We start from the raw sequence: 22355 nt of genomic DNA on the forward strand, positions 1-22355 counted from the left end.
TTTAGTGGCTTAAAATAGTGCATTTAAAAAAATCTTATTTGGAGAGCGGAAGCTGCAAATGGATGTCACTCGGCTGGAATAAAGACGCCATCGGGCTCCATTCTTCCTGGAGTCTTGGAGGTAGGGATGAATAATCTGTTTTCTTGCCTTTTCCAACTTCCAGAGTCTGCCCACATCCCTTGGTTCATGATCCTCTTCCTCCGTCTTCAAAATCAGCATTGGCAGGTACGTCTCTCTGGTCCTCGCTCTCTGCCCTCCGTGGCCCCATTTAAGGATTCTTGAGAGTACATTGGGGTCCCCCCAGATAAGTCAGGATCATCTCCTTATTTTAAGGTCATCTGATTAGCCACCTTAGTTCCACCTGCAGCGTTCATTCCCTCTTGCCATGTAACCTAACACAGTCATGGTTTCTGGGCTTTAGGACACGGCCAGTATTCTACCTGCCATCCACACCCAGTGATCACTGTAGTTGAGTCACAGGGTGAAATCAGTTGAGCCTTCCCTCCTCTTTGGGAAAAGTGACAAGCAGGTAGTGATTACACTGGCTACAGTAAACAGCCATGGACCCTCAACAGCATCCTCACACCTCCTTTCCACCTTCTCTTTCTCTGGCCATGTGAGAACCTCCAACTTGCCCTTGGGGACACACTTTGGGCTCACACTGAATGGCGACAGGGCTTTGGAAATGTCATTTAACTTCTCTGGTCATCAGGGTTCTCATCAGAGACGAGAAGAGAGTGGTACCCAGTTCCAGACAAGGCGGCTGGCGCACAGCCCCGTTTAGAAGGGGCTCTGGCAGGCAGAGCGCTCTCCGCACTAACGCAGTGGCGCTTCCCTGCCCCCCGCCCCTGCCGCTGGCCTGGCTTCACCTGCAGCAGCTGCTGACCTCGCTCCACTTGGAGCCTGAGCTTGTCGTCACCCCTGGGTCTGTCTCCGTGCAGCCTCCTGCAGCTGCCAACGCGGAGCTTGCTAGTCTCATCCTTCTCATCTCAGTGAAAAAAGGGATTCTGGCTGTGGCGGGAGAGGATCCTTCCACCATGTGTGATTCCTGAACTCGGCTCCTTAGAAAGAAGAGGGGTTTCTCTCTCTGAGCCACTGGATCCAGAGAGCGGAATTGAGCGTGTGAACGAGTACTGAAGTCCCCATCAGATGACCGGAGCATGAGCCCAGGAGCCGGGGCTGGGGGAGCGGCCGGGAGAGGCTGCCGGGGAGGGCGCCTCTGGGCGCGTCTCGGAAGCCCAGCCGTCACCCTCTCCCAGCCCCACAGTCTGGCGAACTTCCAGCCCTTGAACCAGCAGGAGGGGGTAAGAATCCTGCTATTTCAGCTACAACAAACAGCACGGAGCAGGAACAACGAGGAGCAGAACACCACTGCCTCCCATATTCCAAGACAGAAGGGGAGTTGAATAGAAAGGCCTGAAGGTGACAAGAAAACATTAGAGGTGCCTCCAAGCGTCGACAGCTAAAGCCACAGAAATGCCGGTATAGACACAGACACATGAACACATATTTCTGTTTATATGTGTTTATATATAATTGTTTAATTTAGAACTACGAGATACCTCCAGGGTTAGATGAAGAAGCCACTTCTAACTAGTATTTTGCAACCTTCTCAACACATGTTAAGCACGATGCTAGGCATTTTTCTGCCATCGGCACATGGAAAGCCCCAGCAGGGCTGCAAGCAGGCATTCACATACCCATTTCACAGATGGAGAAACTGGCAGAGAAGTTAAGGAGGTTGGCCAAGGACACATAGGTGGTACCCTGACTTTCACGGAGTTTAGGACAAAATTAATATCTTCCTGACAAAAAAGTCAGCATGTTGGTACCACAGAGTAGCTGAATAGTCAAAAGAAGCTGTTTGATATTTGCATATCTTTAAATCTTGCTCTAAATGGTATCATTTCCTTTAAATAGACTACGCGACTAAGAATAATCAGCAATTAATAATTATTATGCCTCATTAATTTAATAAAGGATTATGTCTTTATAGAAAACGCAGAGATAATTGGAAAAGAAAGTTAACCCATGCTATGTTGGCTTCCAAGGAGAAGATCTGCCTATTTGGAGGAGATGCCCAGAGTCCAGAAAACTCTCTCACCTGGGGCCAGGTTACCCAGGCTGCTCTCCTGTGACGAAACGGGAGGTGGAGAGCCAGCCTTATGACCCCAAACCTATAAACAGCCCTGCCACTAATGAAACAGAAACCTCAGGAAACGAAACAAAACAAGCAGTGCAGTTAGCAGCTCACCAGGGCTGCGAGGCCTGCGACCGTGAATGTGGGGGACATGGGCAGCGTGGCGATCTCAGACAGCTGCAATTTGCAGAACTGCCACTTTGGAAAGATAAATATAGGTCGGGTGGCCCTTTTGGCCAGGGAGAAGGAGGATGGGGATGGAATGTCACCAGAGCGCTAATCCAGGGTCACAAGTTCAGGGCTGGCAGATCCACCCACCGCTTTCTATCTGGCAGCCCCTGGTCTCGTCCTCCAGTCAGGGCGACTGCAGCAGCTTTCTAAGTGATCTCCCTGCCCCCGGTCTTGGTCCCCTGCAATCCTAAAGGCAGCCAGAGTGAATCTGTCAAAAGAAAAATCTGATCCTATTGCTCCCCTGCTTTGAGCTCTGGTGTTGGCTTCCCACTGCCCTTGGGATGGAGCCCAGAGGGAGGGGGCCCTGCTTGACACCCGAGGATCTTCTTGCCCATCCTTCTTTCTCCTCCTGGCTGAAGGCTGGATGCAAAGCCCCGTGTTCTTCCAGATTCATGCACATGCTCCTTCTCTTCTGAGAGTGCCCTTCTGCCTCCCCTTCCCTCATTGGGGTCACCCTCACCTGGTCACCATGTCTCCACCTGGTGTCCCTTCAAGGCTAGGCAAACCCTGTAGGCTCCTAGAAAGCCCGGGTTCTCCTCGAGGGCGTCTGCAACAGTACTGGCTCATAAAGTGACACTCATGAGGGTGAGAGCTGAAGGCTCAGGTGCAGAGGGTGGCAGAGCCAAAATCAAACCTGTGTCTGTCTGACCCCAAAGCCTGTGCTGTTAATTACACTGCCCTAAGCTTTGCCTGTGGTCCCTCTTTGATCATCGTTTCAGCAAGATTCTCTCTCTCTCTCCCCCTCTCTCGGCCACACCTCCTCCTTTCCCTTTGTGGGATAACTCCCATCTGTGCTTCCAGCCTCTGCAGAGACATCCCCTCTCTGGGAAGCTTTCCCTGACTTCCTCAGGCTGAGCCACACGCTCCACTTCTGTGCCTGTCCCAGTCCTGGCCACATCAGTCAGGACACGCTGGGCGATGCTGCAGAAACAAACAACCTCAAGACCTCAGAGGCCTCAGCGGTGATGTTTTCGTTCTCCCTCACACTGCACGGCCATCTAGGGCTGCCAGCCTCGCTCCAGGCCCCACGTGGACCAAGCAGCCTCTAGCTAGAACACTTCTGGTTGTCACGGCAGAGAGTAACCAGGGTCTCTGTGGAGGGGATCAGCGTGGAAAAGCTCTTAAGGCAGAACTTATCCTATTAGCACACATTTTATTGTCCAAAGCAAGCCACGTGGCCAAACTGGACCCGGAGCGGGCAGGAGGCAGAGCCCTTCTGTGCAACCCTCCGCTTCACATAGGGTCCACCGTCAGCACTCCAGACATGTTACAACGTGGTGAACCGCTGACTTCTCTGCCTCCTCTGCTGTGAGCTTCTCCAGGCTTTGGGCTTTATCTGCAGGATCTTGCCTTGCACAGTTCCTACACCAAACAGGGCCCCACCATCTGCATGCTGAAGAGACAAATAAAAGAAATGCCTGAATGCCGTCCAGACCGGAGCCCTTTCTCCATCCTGACTCCTCTTAGCTCCTCCCACTGCACAGAGACAGCTCATGTGCATGACTGCTCCAGCCACATGGGTCTTTTTCTCTTCCACAAACATGCCAGGCTCATTCTCCAGGGCAGGGCCTTCACAGCTGCTGCTCCTGTTCCCTGGGACCCTCCCCCTGGAACCTGTGTACACTGGGGACACCTCCCTTGACCGCCACCTTTAAAAGCGCTCTCCAGCCACAGCCCTGTCTATCCTCATGACCGTTCTCATTCTCTCCACAGATATTAGGCTGTATTAAATTACATCGTTGATTTGTTTCCTTAGTGTTTGTCTTCCTGACCAAAATGTGGCTCCTTGAGGCTGGAGTGATGTTTGGAATTGGTCAATACCCCATATATATATGTGTGTGTGTGTGTTGAATTCATGAATATGTGAATGAATAAATAAATATGTAAGTACACAATTTATTGTCACACTACCCAAAATTACTCTCTGCTTACTACATAAAGTGGTGTCTAGAGAAAAATAATGCATGAGCTCAGACTTCCCTGGATTTTTTTTTTAAAGATCCTCAACCCATCAAAATCAGCCCCGATGCCCTTCTATAATGTATGACGACAAGCAAAATGATGGCGAATTAAATGTTTAATTAATGTTTATGATTGCCACCATATTAGCTTGCAGTCAAATTTATGATCCAATAGATCTGCCGTCTTTACAAGTGACAGGTTGACGATTTGGCACCGGGGGCTTTGGCGTCCGTTGGAGTCCCGTGCGTTTCTGCCCTTTTCTAGCTCCTCTGTGAGGGAGCAGCCCCGCGTGCTGAGAGAGCCAAGAGACCACTCACCCATTCGTCCCCTGAAGCCTGATTGAACCCACCGCCCAGCAAACAATGCCAGGTCTGCAATGAGCAGACCAGGAGTGAGTGAATTCGGGCATGCGTTTATTCATTTAACGGACTTTTTATTTTTGTCTCCAGCAAGTACGACGTGTTGCGTTAGGTGGTGAATAAAACAGAACTGGAAATAAAAAGTGCGGGTCTGGTTCCAACTCTGGACTCTCACAAAGTTCACGCAGTGAGTAAGCAACAGTGGCAGATAGGACCCCTGCTAACCTAAGCACACCTGTGTGGCTCTTTCTTACAGACAGGCTCTTCTTGGCTTCATCCCCACCCATTCTTCTCATTCCTCACCCCTGAATTTAATCCATCAGTGAGAACTGACGGAGCTGCCTCTGAAATACACCCGGAACCCATCTACTCATCTCCTGCTCCTCCGCCCCGCCTCTCGTCTCTCACCTGAGTGCTCACAGCTCCCTCCTGCTCTCCCACTGCTCTTAGACTACGATCAAGTCTCTCATCATAGCCCACAGATCCTTGCCTGGCTCTCCAACCTCATCCTCATCTCTCCACAGTCCTGCGTTAGGCACCCTTTTCCTCCCCACTAGGAAAGCTGCTTTCATTTCACTCATTAAAAGGCAGATGTAAGAACACCTCAAGCTACAGACAACACAAAATCTCGATCAAGGAAAATTAGCTATTTCCCATAGCTGAGTCGGGTCATAGGGCCATGCCAGAACCAACAAAAACCCAGGTTGCCTCTGCATTCTGATTATCCAGTCTCAAATATGGCTTTCCACAGACTAGCTCCCTCAGAGCATAAGATGGCTGCCACAGTTCCAAGCATTCCACTTTCCCCCATGTGTCTCTTTCTGTCTGAGAGGAGAACCGTCCCAGAAACCCCTCTATACTTCCCTTCACATCTCATTGGGCAGAACTGGGTCACATGTCTATTCCTAAACCGATCCCCAGCAATGGGTAGGACAACCTTGATGACCTTGGACTTTTTAGAATTCAACCCCAATTGATGATGGGGAGAGGCTGACATCCATACAAAACTGGGGTTCTGCCAAAATGGAAGAAGGAGAACAGTTCTGTGGGGAGATAACCAACCTGCCTGCCCCAACCAGGAGCTGGGCTGTGGCACATGCTGGGTTTCAACCCCAGTTCTGCCATGTAGTTGCCAGGAGATACGTGGTAAGTCCTTTTGCTTCTCAATGTCTCAGTTTCTTCACCTATAAAGTGAGGTTGGCTGTAGGATTTACCTGAAGGTTTTTGTTAAGATTAATGAGTTAACACACATAAAATAACTTAGAGTTGTGTCTGGCAGGTAGTAAGGGGTAGCTGATGTTATTCTGTATGAAAACTCGGTTTAAGGGGAAAGACCTGTTCTTAGTTTCATCACTAGAAACAAGAAAAGAGGTTTTAAGTACTTTTCACTGGGGACGTATGTCTTCACAACAGTTTCATGATGTGGGTGATAGTATCTGCTGACTTCTAGTCTTGGGCTTGTTCTTCTGAATAATGCTTCCAAGTCAAGAGAAGCATTTTATTCACCTAGAGGGCTGGTGTCTTACTTTGGCTGCTATAACAAAAACACCACAGACTGGGTGGCTTACACAACAAATATTTATTTCTCACTGTTCTGGAGGCTGGCAAGTCCAAGATCAAGGTGCTAGTAGATGCAGTTTCCAGTGAGGGCTTGCTTTCTGGTTCATGGATGGCTATCCCCTCACTGTGTCCTTTCATGGTGGAAGAGGTAAGAAAGCTCTTTGGGATCACCTTGGATAAGGGCATTAATCTCATTCATGAGGGCTCCACCCTTATGACATAATCACCTCCCAAAGTCCCAGTTCCAAATATCATCACACTGGGGTTTAGGTTCAACACAGAAATTTTGGAGGAACACAAGTGTTCAGTCTATAGCATTCTAGCCCTGGGGCCCCAAAATTCATGTTCTTCTCACTTACAAAATAAATACATTCATTCTATCTGAATAACCCCCAAATCTTAACTCATTCCAATGTCAACTTTAAAGTCTAAGTCCAAAGTCTCATTTATATATCATCTAGAAGTGTATTATAGATTATGTAGCACTATTAAAATGCCTGATACATAATAGATATTCAATAAACATTTACTGGATTAAATCATATAAATAAATAAATATATCTAAATCATGGGTGAGACAACAGGAATGATTCACCCTGAGGCAAATTCCTCTCCAGCTGTGAACCTGTGAAACTCAACAAGTTATGTGCTTCCAAAATATTAAGATGGGACAAGCATGGGATGGGCATCCCCATTCCAAAGGAGAGGAAAAAAGGAGGAAAAAAAAAAAAGTGACAGATTCCTGGTAAGTCCAAAACCTAATGGAGCAAATTCCACTAGATCTTTAAGGCTCAAGAATAACCCTCTTTGGCCCACTGCTCCAGCTTCCAGGACCACCAGGGTGGCACTGTTACCCCCAAGGTCCCAGAGGCTCTCTGCCTGGGTACCACTCCTAAGATGGTTCTCTGTGGTGGCCCTCTCCCCATGGTCGCTCCAGGCAACTTCAGTCTTTGAAACCTGGATGGATGTAACCATGTCCCAGGTCTATGCACTCTGCTTGCAGGCAAAGATGGTGCCTCACAGACACTGCCAACATTTGCTGCCTGAACTCTCTGAAGGGTTAACCATCCCAGACCAAGCCACACGTGGGAAGGCCAAGAAATGTGTCACCGGAGTGCAGGGAGCAGAGCCCACAACGTGACGCTGTGCCAGGCAGTGCGCACTGAGGTCCTGCAGGTGCCAGCCCCTCCTTTGGAACTGCTCTGTCCTCACTGAGCCCTTGCCCTTTGGCCCTGTGTTTGGAGTCGCATCCCCTTTGATCTGTGAATGGCTTTCAGGGTCATCTTTCCACTGTCTTGGCGAATAGCTCCTGGCTTCTGTTGAGATGGCTGAACCCTACTAATCACCCTATCAAACGGTCCTTGGCTACACCCTTACCATTCTTTCCACCAAGTCTTCTCAATTTTTACAGCACAGATAGGCTGAGAATTTTCCCAATATTTAAGGTCTGCTTTCTTGCTTCTTTTTTTTTTTCCCTAAAAATAATTCCATCTTTAAATCATTTCTCTCTTCTCACATTTTACTACAGGCAGTCAAGAGGAGCCAAGCCACGCCTTCAATACTTTGCTTAGAAATTTCTCCAGCTAAATATCTAATTTCATCTCTTGCCAGTTCTACCTTCCATAAAACACTAGAACAATTCAGCTATGTTCTTTGCTACTTTATAATAAGGATAACCTTTCCTCCAGTTTCCAATAACATGTTCCTTATTTCCATCTGAGACCTCATCAAAATGGCCTTTACCTCCATATTTCTACCAATATGTTTTTTCAGGATTACTTAGCTATTCTCTACAGCTCTCCTTTTTGCTTTCTGAGTTCTCATCAGAATTGCTCTTTATGGTCCATTCACGGCAATGTAGGCTTTTTCTAGGACGTAACTCAAAACCCTTCCAGCCTCTACCCACCGCAAAGTTCCAAAGGCGCTTCCACATTTTTTGATATTTGTTGCAGCAACTGCCTACTCCCAGTACCAATTTCTGTCTTAGTCTGTTCGGGCTGCTATAACAAAAATATCATAAATTGGGTGGCTTCAGCAACAAACAATTATTTCCCATAGTTCTGGAAAGCTGCAAAGTCCAAGATCAAGACACTGGTAGATTCAATGTCTTATGAGAGCCTTCTGCCTGGTTTATAAAAAAAATCGCTTCTTACTGTGAGCACACAGAATGGGTGAGGGAGCTCTGTGGGGTCGCTTTTCTAAAGACATTAATCCCATTCATGAGGGTCCCCCACTTATGGCGTAATCAACTCCCAAAGGCCCCACCTCCAAATACCATCACACTGAGGACCAGGATTCAACACATGAATTTTGGAGAGACACAAGCATTCAGTCCTTAGCAGCTGGGAAGAGAGCGACATCCTTGACTTGACCTGGCCAGCCCATAGGAGCCACAGACCATCCATTAGCTGTGGGTCTTCTAAGGTCAGAGAAGTAGAGAAACTCTCCCAAGGGGGCAAAGAGCAGGAAACTCTGGGCAGGTGGGAGATGCTCGGGGAGAACAGACTGGCCAGAGGACACTCCACAGACTAGGGAGGGAGGAACCTGTGAAGTTCCGAGCTTTGACTTATGGGCAGAGGTTTGTAAAGAGTAAAACCAGCTATCACGTACCAAGACACTTTCTCATTGCCAGACACTCAAGTAAGTAACTCCCCATATTAACTCATCCAATTATCCCAACAGCTCTGGCCACAACCCCACAGAGAAGGAGAGGGGTGAGAGACAACACCAAGACTCTGGACTCAAGTTCCAATCCAGAGCCACCTGATTCCAACATGCCTGCCTCCAGAACAATCCAAAGGACTGGGAGAGCTGCCAGGCCTCACCTTCTCTGTCTCCATCACGAGCTTCCTGGCTGCCAGGTAAACACATCAGACCCCTAGCCTGAGTCACTTCAGGAGCTCTTGAATTAACTTTAAATCAGAAGCCCACAGTGGGACTTTCAGAATGATGGAGTAGGGAACTCAGTGGGCTCACTTCCCAGTTAAACAATTGCAAGGGTAAAAAAAATTTTTTTCAAGTCATCCAAACTGTCCAGAAATTATCCTAAGGGCATGCAGCAAATGGAGAAATATTCACTCAAGAAAATCCACTAAATCGGCATAGGAGTCTGTAGCGTTTAAGCCATGATCCACTCCATTACCCTCTACCACCACCTACCACCACATCACGGAGCTGCACAGCCAGGAAGACAGGGGCTCCCTCTCCCTCCAGCTGCCAGTTTGGGGAAGGTTGCTGACATTTCTCATCTCCCTGAGTCAAATATTGCTGGCATAGCTGAGAGGATCGAGTGTCTCATTCCCCACCCAGTCCCCCCTCACATGGGGGAAGCTCTACGGCAGGCGCAGCAGGCAGAGAGTACTGGACTTTAACGTCCCCTGCCCCAGCTCCCTCTGAGGGACCACACCAGGAGGGACAAGCCAAAAAGACCAGGCACTGCCACCCTTCTCCAGCTCCCACTCATAGAGTGTGGGTGTCCCTCCTCTTCGAGAACAGCAGTTGGAGGACATCCAGCTCAGTGCACTGGGTTCATACTGGGGAGGGATATAGGCCATAAGGACAAAGAGATTTCACTGCTTTGCCTGATAGGATGTTCTTTAGTTAGAATAAAAGATAGAGAACTCCACGCCTAAAGGCATTATCAAAAACCCTGGAGATTTTCATATGATCATCTCAATAGATGTAGAAAAAGCATTTGACAAAATATAACATCCTTTCACGATTAAAACCCCAACAAATTGGGCATAGAAGAAACATACCTCAACATAACAAAGGCCATATACAGCAAACCTACAGCCAACATTGTGCTCAACAGTGAAACAGTGAATGCTTTTCCTCTAAGATCAAAAGAAGACAAGGTACTGACTCTTATCACTCATATTAAATATAGTACTGAAAGTCTAATTAAAGCAGTTAGGCAAGACAAAGATATAAAAGGTGCCCAAACTGAAAAGAAAAATGTAAAATTGCCATAATTTGCAGAAGTATGATCTTTATATTCAGAAAATCCTAAAGACTCAAATTAAAAACTTGCAACTAATCAATGGATTTTAAAAAGTTGCAGGATATAAAGTCAACATACAGAAACCTGGGGTGTTTCTATACCTTAACAATGAAACATCTGAAAAGAAATAAAGAAAACTATCTCATTCATAATAGCATCAAAAATAAAACAAAACAAAAATACTCAGGAGTACATTTAACCAAGGAAGTGAAAATTTCCGTACAATGAAAACTATAAGAAATTTATGAAAGTAATTGAATGAAACAAATTTCTTTCATAAGTGGAAAGATATCCCATGTTTGTGAACCAGAAGAATTAGTATTGTTAAAATAGTCATAGTACCTGAAACAAGCCACAAATTTGATGCACTTTCTATCAAAATTCCAATGGCATTTTTCACAAAAACAGAACAATCCTAACATGTGTACGGAATCACAAAAGACCCCAAATAGTCAAAGCAACCTTGAGAAATAAGAACAAAGCTGGAGGTATCATGCTACATGCCCTGATTTCAAACTATACTACAAAGCCACAGTAATTAAAACAGTACGGTACTGACTTAAAAATAGACATAGGTCAATGGACCAGAATAGAGAGTTCAGAAAAAAAAAAAGCATAACATATAGGTTGACTAACATATGATAAAGAAGCCAAGAACATTAAATGGGGAAAGGACAGTCTCTTCAAAAATGGTGTTGGGAAAATTGGATAGCCACATGCAGAAAAACAAAACTGGACCCATATCTTACTTCACTTACAAAAATAAAGCTAAATGGATTAAAGACTTAAACATAAGACCTGATTCATAAAACTCCTCCAAGAAAACAAAGGGGAGAAGCTTTTTGACATCAGTTTAAGTAATGTTTTTTTGGCTATAACACCAAGAGCACAGCAAACAGAAACAAAAATCAACAAGTGGGACTGTATCAAATTAAAATCTTCTGCCCAGCAAATAAAACCATCGACAAAATAAAAAGGCAACCTACAGAACAGTAGAAAACAATTGCAAACCACATATTGTATAAGGGGTTAACAACCAAAATATGTAAGAACCCATGCAACTCAATAACAGCAACAGAACAATTCAATAATTTAAAAAATGAGCAGAGGAACTAAACAGACACTTTCCCAAAGAAGACACGCAAGTGGTCAGCAGGCACATGAAAAGATGCTCAGCATCACTAATATCAGGGAAATGCAAATCGAAATCACAGTGAGCTGTCACCTCACACTTGTTACAATGGCTTTCATCAAGAAGACAAATGAAAACAAGTGTTGGCAAGGATGTGGAGATAAGGGAAACCTTCCCTGTGCACTGTTGGTGGGAATGTAAATTGGTACAGTCATTATGGAAAACTGTATGGAGGTTACTTAAGGAATTAAAAATATAATTTCCATATGATCCAGGATTTCCACTTCTGGGTATTTATCCAAAGGCAATGAAATGAAATCAGTATCCGGAGAGATATCTGTACCCCCGTGTTCATCAGCATTCACGATAGCCAAGATAGGAAAACAACCTAAGTGTCCATCAGTGGAAGAATAGATTAAGAAAATGGGACATATGTTATACTCTATATTATTGACATATGACTTGTATAGATCAGGGACATAATGGGATATGAGCAAGCCTTTAAGAAGAAGGAAAAGAAGGATATCCTGCCATTGTAACAGCCCGAGTGAGACTGGAGGACAATCTGCTAAATGAAACAAGCCAGACCCAGAAAATCAAATGCTGCCTGATCTCACTTGTATGTGGAACCTAAAAGAGTCAAACTCAGAAAAGCAGAATATAAAATGGTGGCTGCAGGATGCGGGAGGCGGCAGAAATGGAGGAGAGACGTCGGTCGAAGTTTACAAAGGTTCACTTTGTAGGATGATTAAGTTCTAGAGATCTAATGAATACATGGTGCCTATACTTAACAATGTTGTCTTGCATGTTTGAAATTTGCTAGGAAAGCTACCTTAAGTATTCTCAGCACACACAAAAAATCCCATGTGAGTGACAGATATGTTAATTACCTTAACTGTGGTAACCATTTCACAATGTATACATATATCAAAACATCATGTTGTACATCTTCAGTGTATATAAGTTTTATTTGTTAGTTATACTTCAATAAAGCTGAAAAAATAAATTAATTGATTTTTTTTAAAAACAAGTGACATAAAAGAAAAGCTGAAGCTGTGAAACTTAGAAGAAAATACAGAAGTAAATCTTCATGACTTTTTTTAGGCAATGTTTTCCTAGATACGACAACAAAATCACAAGTGATAAAAAAAATTAAATTAGCCTCCATGAAAACTAAAACTTCTGTGCTGCAAATGATACCATCAAGAAGGTGAAAAGATAACCCAGAAAATATCTGAAATGCATACAGCTGACAAGGAACTTCTATCCAGAATATATATTCTTATGACTTAATTAGTAAAAAGACCAATGACCCAATTAAAAGATTTGAATAGACAAAGAATATATACAAACGGCCAATAAAGCATGTCATTACTCATTGGAAAAATGCAATTCAAACCCACAATGAGATATCACTTTACATACAGTAGGATGACTATAGTTAAAAAAAAAGAAAAGATGGACAATAACAAGTGTTAGCAAGGATGCAGAGATACTGGAAACCGCAGCCACAGCTGGTGGAAAATGTAAGATGGCGTGGTGCTTTGGAACAGTCTGGCAGTCCCTCAGAGAGTGAACCACAGAGGTACATATGATTTAGTAATTCCATCCCTAGCTATATACCTAAGAGAAATAAAACAAAAAGACATGTACATTAATGTCCAAAGGAGCATTATTCATAATAGTCAAAAGAGAGAAACAACCAAATGTTCATCAACTGATTAATGGGTAAATAAAACGTGGTATTTTCATACAATGGGAAAGTATTTGGCAATAAGAAGAAATGAAGTTCTAATACATGCTACAACATGGATGACCCCTGCAAACATGATAAGTGAAAGAAGCTGATCATAAAAGACGAATTTTGTATGATTTCATTTACGTGAAATTTCCACAAGAGGCAAATCTGTAGACACAGAAACTAGATTAACAGTTGCTTAAAGGCTGGATGGCCGGCAAGGTAGGAGTGGAATGGGTATTGACTGCTAATGGGTGTGGGGTATTTTTAGAGGGGATGAAAATGTTCTAAACGTCTATTATTACGATAGTTGCAAAACCCTGTGAATATACTAAAAAACATTAAATCATTCCCTTTAACTGGGTGAATTACATGATATGTAAATTGCATCTTAATAAAATGCTTTAAAAAAAATTAGGAGCCACAAATGTATTGTTGGGAAGACGCATGGCTTGTGTCTGAAATGCCTTGTGCCACGCACAGCGTAGCGCACACCCTTAACACAGAATCAGTACTGTGCTTATGAACACGCTCAAAAGTACTGTTGTGAGGATTGAAGGAAGTAGTGTCACTCAGGTGCTAAGGATTTGTTATTTCAGCCCCTGAAAAACAATATGATGTTGCCTGGGGGAGAGGGCTGGCCACCTGCGTCTGCCTGTGCAGTGGCTCCTGGGGACTTTGCCTCCAGTGACACCCCAACCTCCCTGACCTCCTCCTTGGGGAAGCTTTAAGTCAATTCAGGGGCGAGGAGAATGACGAGGGACTCTGCTTGCATCTTCATCTTAGAGGGGCTCCCGTGAGTGGGTGATATCTCAGCTGAGACCTGAGTGATGATCATGAGTTGGCCAGACAAAGGGCTGGTGGGAGGTGGGACACAGAGGCCCATTTAAGGAAGTGGGGAAAGTTCAGCTCAGCTGAAAGGCAGGCGCATGGAGGGCGGCTGTGGTCCGTGTCTAGCGGTAGCTTCCTTTCCAGGATTCTAAGAATGCAAAAATCTAAGACCCCATAATTCTCAGCATCTATGATTCAACAGCTCTCCATTATCAGTATTCTCTGAATTGAGTTTCCAAGAGTCCATGAACACACTTTTCCAAAGCTCTGGCTGGCAGGCACAGTGTGTCTACGTCTTGCTTCTCCTGCAGCCTAGCCCTGCCCTGGATTATTACTCTGCTGGTAGAGACAAGGCTAAAGAGAAGTATTTGGAAGAAAATGCTCATTTGCATTTGATCTGAGATCTGCCTCCCAATTAGACCCTGTGTTCTGTTCTGCTCCGAGAAAAGAGACAAAAGAAAATGCAGACAAGGGGCCCTGCTTAAATTAATGAGTAATCTCGGTGGGCAGAGTTAATGCCAAGTCCCGTTCGGCTGCCAGGCCATCACCAGCATGGGGTGAACACACAGATTAATTTACGTGGAATAAAAACACATTTTTACACGGTGTCCTGACACCAAGACAGGCGTTTCCTCCCCACAAAACAAGCCCAATTATCATGGTATGCTCTGTGGCCTTTTCTGCTCTGTTGAAAGAGTTGCAAGTTCTCTTAACACTTTATAGACCGAAAAGAGCAAAAAGAAGGATGATGCAAATGGAGAATTATGGGAGAGAAGACAGGTGAGTCTGGAGTTGTGTCCACCCAGCTTGACACCAAGAGCTGGGGCATCACAGTCTGAGTTGTTTTATTTTCTGAATGATTAACTTAATTTAATCAATTTATTTTTATTAAAGTATAGACATTTTACAATATTCTATTCATTTCAGGTATAGAACCTAGTGATTCAGTATTTTTACAGATTATACTCCTTTAAACGTTATTACAAGATAATGGTTATTATTCCGGGTGCTATACAATATATCTTTGCATCTTATCTATTTTATGCGTAGTAGTTTGTATCTCTTAATCCCATCCCCCTAACTTGTCTTTCCCCCCTCCCTCTGGGAACCACTAGTTTGTTTTCTATGTCTGTGAGTCTGTTTCTACTTTGCATATACATTCATTTGTATTATTTTTTAGATTCCACATATAAGTGGTATCATACAGTATTTGTATTTTTCAGTCTGCCTTACCAAATACATATATCAGGAAAAAAACCAAACATGCTAATTTGAAAAGATACATGCACCCCAATGGTCATTGCAGAATGATTTACAGTAGCCAAATATGGAAGCAACCCAAGTGCCCACCAACAGATGAGTGGATAAAGAAGATGTGAGAGAGAGAGATATATATGTGTGTATATATATATATATACACACACAGACACACACACATGCATACACACACAATGGAACACTGCTCAGCCATAAAAAGAACGAAATTCTGTCATTTGCAGCAACATGGATAGACATAGAGAATATTATGCAAAGTGATGTAAGTCAGACTGGAACCAGAGTGTCTGACCCAGAAACTGCTCACATACTCAGTGCCTCAGGGGCCCCACCAGTAAAATGGTGGCAAACAGTCTACCTCGAGGACCATTGTTCCAGGTGGATGAGTTCATGCAGATGACATGCTTAGGCTGGTGGCTGACACACACTGTTAGCTATTTTTATTAAACAGAGGCCAGAAAACATTGGACTACAGACGACATATGGAGTGTGGTGGAATTATCCAATGAATGACGCTTACCGACGTAAAGGTCTTAAGCAGGCAATGAGTTAACCAGTTAAGACTGGCCTTGCTGAGGTGCGGGGCAACCGTCAGGGACAAGAGTGAAAGAGTGTGGTGTGATGAGGAAATGGTGGGTCATTTACTACAAAAAAGCATAAGGTCCAGGAGGCCTGGGGCACGGCAAAGAACAGCCAGTGAAAGTGGAAATGTGGATTATGTATTGTCTTTGTCCGTTCTGGTCACTGTGACAAAGTACCATAGACTGGGCAGCTCATAAAAAAACAAAATTTACTTCTCACAGTTCTGGAGGCTGGAGTCCAAGATCAGGGGGTTAGCGTGGCCAGGTTCTGGAGAGGAACCTCTCCCTGGTTGCAGACTGTCATGTTGTCATTGTGTCCTCACATGTTGGAGTGAGAGCAAGAAAGCTCCCTAAAGTCCCTTTTATTTATTTTTGGGGGGGAGGTGGAGGATGTAATTAGGTTTATCTATTTATTTTTTTAATGGAGGTACCAGGGATTGATCCCAGGACCTCATGCATGCTAAGCACAGCTCTCTACCACTGAGCTATACCCTCCTCCCACCAGTCCCTTTTATAAAGGCACTAATCTCATTCCTGGGGGCTCCACCCTCATGACCTAATCACCTCCCAAAGGCCCCACCCCCTAGGACCATTACCCTGGGGAATAGATTTCAACATAAAATTTTTGAGGGGACACAAATATCCAGTCCATTGCAAGGGAAATCACCAAGGATTTTTTTGAACAAAGTAAGTCATTAATAATGCTTTTTTCCCCAAGTGTCAGAAACACAACTCAAATTGGCTTAAGCAAAATATATAAGCTCATGAGATTGGGTCTTCCTGTGGTAAAGCTAGCTCTAGACTAAATTAGACAGGATTTGCTTGGGAGTAGCTAAACTAGCTAGACTCCTGCTCAAGTGATTTCTTCAGGACATCGTTCCCTCCATCCCTTGAGTCTGCTTTTCTCCAAGTTGGTTTCACTTAGCACCAGGTGCTCCCCACCTGGTGACAAAGATGGCCACCAACAGTCGGAGTCTCACAGCCTATCAGGAAAGCCATGCTGAGGGGAGGGAGCATGTGAGGGTTCAGTCTCATTGGCCTGCTTTGAGTCAAGTGGGCACCCCCAAACCAATCACTGAGGCTGGCATGGGATGATCTGATCTCTGATTGGTCAGACCTGATCACGTGCCTATTACTGGTGGGGAGGGGCGGGGGAGTGATGAAATTATGGCCAGAGAGCAGGAAGGGGATAGTTCTCCACAAGACAACCAGGTGTGTGCTTGTACGTGTGCCTGCGGTTTACGGTTTTATATTGGGTTTTTTGTTGTGCTGGTGGTGGTTGTGGTTGTGCTGTCTTATCAGAAGAAGGAGGATGGATCCCAGACAGGCAAAAATAACCCATGTCCATAGTATCATCATGGATGTGTTTATTTTGTTTATTTGAGCCTTTGAAAGTGCTGTGGATTCGTGTGAACAAAGACTGGAGCAGGGATGTCAGACATGCAATGCCCTGGTTACCGCCACATCTTCCTACACTCATGGCTGACATGACTAATCCACTGCTAGCCCACTCAACCCTCTTCTCTATTGATCCTACTTGGGTTGTCATCCGTCAATCTGAACGAGAGCTATTTGTCACCCCTGAGTAGGGGCACAGGGAGGCTAACTGTATTCCTCTCCGTTGGATGCCATACCTCTGATCTTTTTCAAGTAGAAGGAGACAGATGAAGGAAAGGTGGGGCTAGAGGATCTCTTGTATCTCCAAGGGAAGAAACGTGTCCAAAGCTACAGAGGTGGACTTTGCACTGAGATGTCTTGAACACCAGCCGGGCGTGTGTTCTCCCAGCACGAAGAGCCCAGGAATTAGATTGCTGTGTCTAAATCCTGTCTTCACTGCCCACTAAGTCTGTGATCTTGGGTAAATCTCTTCACCTCCGTCAGCTATTTTCTTCATCTGTGAAGTGTAAATAACAACCCCTCCCAGGTCACTGTGAGGACTGAAGGGGACAATTCAGGCAAAACACTCAGCCCAACACATACGTACGCATTCAAAGAATGGAAGTTACCTTTGTAATCATAGTTAATATACCTTCCTGCTGTTTTCCAGCTTCCAGGCACTTTTTTTTTAATTCAGTTGAGGAAGTGAGAAAATTAAGATAACCAAGTGGTTTAGTGACAATGTTATGTAAAACTGTCTCCCTGTGGATCCTCCAAGCTGTCTAGAGAACAGCATTTGAATTTCCAAAAGTAACTCAGTAAACTCTCTTATCTTTGTGGAATGTGGAGGCTGGTTAATCAAATATAGAGAAATCAGAGTTAATCAAACAAGGAGTTACTGTGTTGACTGAGTTGGAATTAGCCTTACTCAGAGAATTAGGATGCAGCAGAAACACAGCCAAGGATGCCTCCAGGGATCCCCACTGCCCCCAAAATCAAACACCTTAGAACCGGGCTCTGGATGATGTTTTGGCCACTGGAGTCCCATGTGGTCTCCACTCCTGCCCCTCATCCCTGAGCCTCAGGCACACCTGGCACTCCATGGCTTTGCTGGTGTCATGCCTCCTCTCTTGGAAGACCTCCACCCCACACTTTGCCTTTCTGCATGGCTGTGTCTCCATCTAGAAATGGGCAGAATAATCCATCAACAGATGACTGGATAAAGAAGCTGTGTTATATTTATACAATGGAATACTACTCAGACATTAAAAATAATAAAATAATGCCATCTGCAGCAACATGGATGGACTTGGCGAATGCCATTCTAAGTGAAGTAAGCCAACAGAGAAAGAAAAATACCATATGGTATCACTTATATGTGGAATCTAAAAAAAGAAAAACTTATTTACAAAACAGAAACAGACTCACAGACATGGAAAACAAACTTATGGCTAGCAGAGGGGGAAGGGGGTGGGAAGGGATAAATTGGGAGTTCGAGATGTGCAGATAATAACTAATATATAAAAATAGATAAACAACAAGTTTATACTGTATAGCACAGAGAAGTATATTCAATCTCCTGTAGTAACTTATGGTGAAAAAGAATATGAAAAAGAATATATGTATGTTCCTATAGGTATGCTCCTGAAGCACTGTGTTGTACATCAGAAACTGACACAACATTGTAAACTGACTATACTTCAATAAAAATATACATTTAAAATAAAAGAAATGGGCAGAATAAATTCCCGTATTAATCACGGGAATGTTGGGAGTACAATGATGAGCCATGTGTGTTAATGTGTCAGGAAGATGTCTGCTGGGCTGCAGGTGCTCATAAAGCATCAGCTGAGCATGGATGTAGGTACCTAGAAACCCTGTGACCTGACAGTGCTGACATAACGATATCAATGGACCTCAGGTTGGTCCCTGGTCCAACCACAGAAATTCTGTTATAGTTAAAGATCCTTTTCTGGAATTTCCTGCTGACAATTCTTGATTACTTAGGATACACAAAAATCAAGCCTGATCATAGTAATCTTAGGAGCTTCTATTATTTGAAGAAACTCTACTGTCTCCCAACAGCTGGTCAAGGAAGACATCTGGATACAGGACTATCTGAAAACAGTAGCTACAACTATAGCCATTGAAAACTTCTTATGTACCAGGCACCGTTCCAAGTAGTTTTCAGGTATTGACTCATTTAATTCTCCCAATCTATTTTACAGATGAGGAAACAGGGGCACAGAGAGGTTAAGCAATTTTCTCAAGGCCACACAGCTAGTAAGTGGCAGAGCTCAGGATCTTAACCGCTATGAAACAGACGATTGAAACTCACTCTTGCCAGTGTTCAGCAGAAGTGGAACCTGTGATGCTCTTCTTTTCCCTGAGTCAAATAATCTCTCTCTATGAGTCAATTCTCAGTTTCTTTTGACCATATATATTACATGACCCATTGGGCATATAATACCAATAAATGCTCTACAAATCAGGACCTACCCTTGTTACATACAATGTGCTTTGATATTTTCCATAATACTCTATTTTACATTTTATATAAATATTCTATTATATTTTAATATATTTTCTTTATATTCTCTTTATATATATCCTATTATATTCATAATACTCTATTTTCACTTTTTGATTGCTGGTTGCTATCTGTTAAATTGACTTCAAGATGCACCAATCGATTATGAGTCACAGCTTGAAAAACCCCACTCTGGACTAAGTTATAAAAGGTCATGGGCCTGCTCACCACTAGAAAGCTGGTACCTAGACCCCCTCTTGGCCATAGAAGGTCTCCATCACTGTGTACCCAACTGGATGTTTAAACATGAGTAAGGCTCAGAGCAGAGCTTGAGTCTAGCCCACAGAATGATTTTATTTTGCCGGCAGAAAGTTTACTTTTTTTTTTTTGGAAACGTTGCTAACATTTCAAAATCAGGAGATTCCCAGAAGCATCCAGATCCTTCAGATCTGGCAACTCTTGAGTTACAATCCAGTGGAGACGCGTTCTGGCTGCCGGCTGAGATGGAGCCGTGTCCCCTCCGATGCTCAGGCCCCAGCCACCTCACTCCCGCTCATGTCACTCGTTTGCTCCCTATCTTGGCCCTGTACATTTGGATTTAAGCCTAGTTCAGCACCTTAACACTGAAAAATAAAAAGGCAAATTCTACACGTAAACAGTGACCTTCAGAACTCCTTGTCATCCTGTTCCCTGCTCAGATTTTCACAGTGACCTTAAAGCCTAAAGGCATGGATGCCAAGGAACATTTGAATTTGGGCTTCCTTTTGTTGCTTCTATTTATCTAGTTGGTTTAGGACATCCCTGCTAATGCCCCATATCCTTCTTGCCTAAAGCCTTTTATGTCCCTTCTAAGAAACCACATTCCCTCTGGGCACTTTTTAGAAGCTGAGTACCAGCCGGACACATGGAGACATTGTCTGCTGTGCCTTCCTAAAGATCGAGGCTCTAGCAAGGATGAGCTGTTGATGAGCACTGGCTCGGGAGCCAGACTGCCAGTGGCTAGCTGAGCAACATTGGAGCACGTCTTTTCACTTCTCGGGGTCTCGGTGGCTTCAGCTGTAGAATAGGAATAAGAGCAGCATAGATCATGTATGGTTTGGGCAAGATTAAAAGAAGATAAGCCACTCGAAGTGCCTCCCCACTGTACCCGATAAATATTAGTAGTTATTACACGCTGAAAATACTGGGGTATTTTGTCAGCCTGGCTGTGCATGACTACTGTGGGGTGCGGTTCCCCGGGCACGTGAAGGTCTGTCAGTGACTGTCACCAGCTCAGGGTGAGGCTGGAGGGGAAAAACTTGATTGTGCTTCAAGCCCGCCCTTTCTGTTCATCATTCCCCAGGGCTCTCTGGTAACCATGGCAACCCAGCTTACAGGTTGCCAAGTTCAAAACAATATATTTCCAAGCAAGAAGTTTTGCTGACATCACCCATCCTGATGAGAAGGCAATGAAGGCTCGTGGGAGGGTCCATGCTGCCGTCTGTAGCAGCCTGAAGACACGGAGAGCCTTCGTGCTGTCTCTTTTCACGTGTCTACCTAAGTAATGATGTCCAGGCCAAAAGAGAGCCGTTATTGCTAACTGACCAGCATGGTAACCTTGATCACTGCTTACTAAGTGAACTGAGCCTGAGTTTTGGGGCCTTATGAACTGAGATCCACTCTTGACTCAGCTACTTACTGTGTGACCCTGAGCAGGTAACTTAACCTCTCTGTGCTTCAGCTTCCTCATCAGTAAAATGAGAATAGCTCAGTGCTCCTCAAATGGGTCTTATGAAGATTACACAAGCTAGTGTATGTGAACGCTCAGAGCACAGTGCCTGGAGCACAGTAGGCCTGCAGTAACTGTACATTGTGACTTCTCTCATCTGCTTTGCACCCCCGATTCTATGCCCCTGCCTCCTCTGACTTTTCTGCCAAGAACATCCTTCATGTCAAGCCTCCAATCTTTACCTATTGAAAACACATACAATTTTTTCCTAAGGAAACCAGTGCACGAAGATTCGCTTACAAAGACCTTAATCACAACAACGTGTGTAATGACAAAAAAAAAAAAAAAAAAAGCAAGCAATGTAAATATCCAACAATGAAGGACTGATTAAAGAAAGGAAGGTATATTCATACAATAGAATATGATTCACCTGTTTAAAATGGTAATGCACAGCTGCATGTTCTAATATAGAATTGATTGCTAGATTATAAAAGAAAAAGCAGATCATAAAAGAACATCCGTAGAATGGCCGTATTTTATAGGTGGGTATGTAAGTAGGTAGGCAGATAGATACATAGATGTCAAAATATTAATAGTTGGTGGGTAATTTTCTTTTGTTCAGTTTGCTTTTCTGTCTTCTACATTTTTTAACCGCAAATACGTATGCCTTGTACAATGAATTCTCTCTAGTACAACCCTGAAATTAACCCTATAAATTAATATTAATATCCATTTTCCCAGGGACAGGTCAATTTCCCCTTCCGCCACAGCTTTCCTGTATATCTCTGACTCACAGTGAACTTCCTTTTTCCCTCTCCAGAGTCCGCGCAGTCCTCTGTGCACCTCTGAAGACATTTATTGCATCTTACTTTGCCTTGTGCCCACTCCCTGCTCCAGCACATGGTCCTAGGGGGCAAAGGTGGGCTCG

This window comes from Camelus dromedarius, chromosome 24 (assembly GCF_036321535.1).
Source record: "Camelus dromedarius isolate mCamDro1 chromosome 24, mCamDro1.pat, whole genome shotgun sequence".
Lineage (NCBI taxonomy): Eukaryota > Metazoa > Chordata > Mammalia > Artiodactyla > Camelidae > Camelus > Camelus dromedarius.